Here is a 1,487-nt window from a genome sequence, read left to right on the forward strand (position 1 = left end):
GGAAAATCCCCCAGAGGGGTAAGAACACCCTCTAGATCAATCTTTCCCCCCATATCTCAGAAACAAATATTGTACTTTAAGTTCTAGCAGTAGATTCTCCTTATCTGAAATAGTATGATCAAGCATTCCACAATATTCCGATAGTGACAAACACCACCCTTCTTCTGTGCTGTATGCTTTTGGGGTCAAAAGCAAGCCATGGTACATTGGTCTTTACTACAACAGAATTTCCTTCCAGTGGGCCTCTTAAAAATGTGGCAAAGTACAAAAAGGCTTTAAAAGATCATGACTTGTTTTATGTTTCTCTCTTTGTATTGGGAGAGGCAGGCTGCTTGCTAACGGTAGCAGAAGCCGTTTTGTACTGTACTGTAGCTCTAAGTATCTTGCAATTCTTTCTGTCGGTCCAGAGTGCTTATCTAGCACATTCAGCCTAATAATAGAAATGCCAGGAGCTTTTCCATGGAGGAAAGTGTCACCCACTTTGCTCAGACCACAAAAGGAAATTCTGATCAGCTCCGAGTGCAGTATGGCTATAGCAGGGGCAAGTAGGTTAAAGTTTCAAATGATCTTTTGTAGAGGGTGAACAGCCACTCGCTACGACAAACCAAGTGTGAAATCATGTTTTAATTGTGATGCTGATAAATCTTGGCATGGAAAATTTATTTTTGGCCTTATAGTATATTATTGTCATCAGGCCATCCTATGATCCGGCATAAGAGGCCACAGATGTTGTTCCTATTGTGAGCAGATGATTCAGTGAACAAAAGCATGATAATTCATAAGGTTGGGAGCAGACTGGATTTACCTGCCAAAAAGGAATTAACCTCTTTTTTTAAAAAAAGAGTACTATGGAACTGAAAACAAAAAGTTAAGCTTGAAAATGGTACTGAGAAATCACTGGGTCTTCAGTCACATCTTGTGCTATGTCTATACTCTGTTTTCAAGCTGAGTTAGTCTACACGTGGATGACAGAAGGAGAGAACTGGAGAGGCAAGCAGGGTAGATGGTGAAGACGACTTCTCTTCCCCTGCAAAAATAGTATGGGGGTTAGAATAACCCTTCCCCCCCCTTCCCAGAGCCAGTGGACCCACGGGCAACTGGGCTATTAAACCGGCACTAGAAACAAGCCCTGCTGCAAACCCTGGTGCTATTTCTTACCCCTCATCTACAGTCATTACAGCAACCGTTTATTACAGGCAGCTATTCACACACCAGAATCCTTATACTAATGCTGAAGTTGCCCCCGGAGTGCGGATATCTAAATCTGCACTTCGGGGGCACCTGGGGGGCCGGGGGAGGTTTGTGCACACAAGGGCCAGTCCCCACATGTGCACAAAAATAAAAAAAAATTAAAAAAATTTCGGGGGGAAGTTTAAATCCTGGTTGGACAGAATTAGGGAGCCGGCGTGCGTGCGTGCGGGCGGGCGGGAGAGAGGCCTCGCTGCTGCCACCGCCACCACTGCCGCCTCCTCCTCCTCACCGGACCC

Source organism: Gekko japonicus, unplaced genomic scaffold, assembly GCF_001447785.1.
Source record: "Gekko japonicus isolate JY-2015 unplaced genomic scaffold, Gekko_japonicus_V1.1 scaffold494, whole genome shotgun sequence".
NCBI classification, from domain to species: Eukaryota; Metazoa; Chordata; class Lepidosauria; order Squamata; family Gekkonidae; genus Gekko; species Gekko japonicus.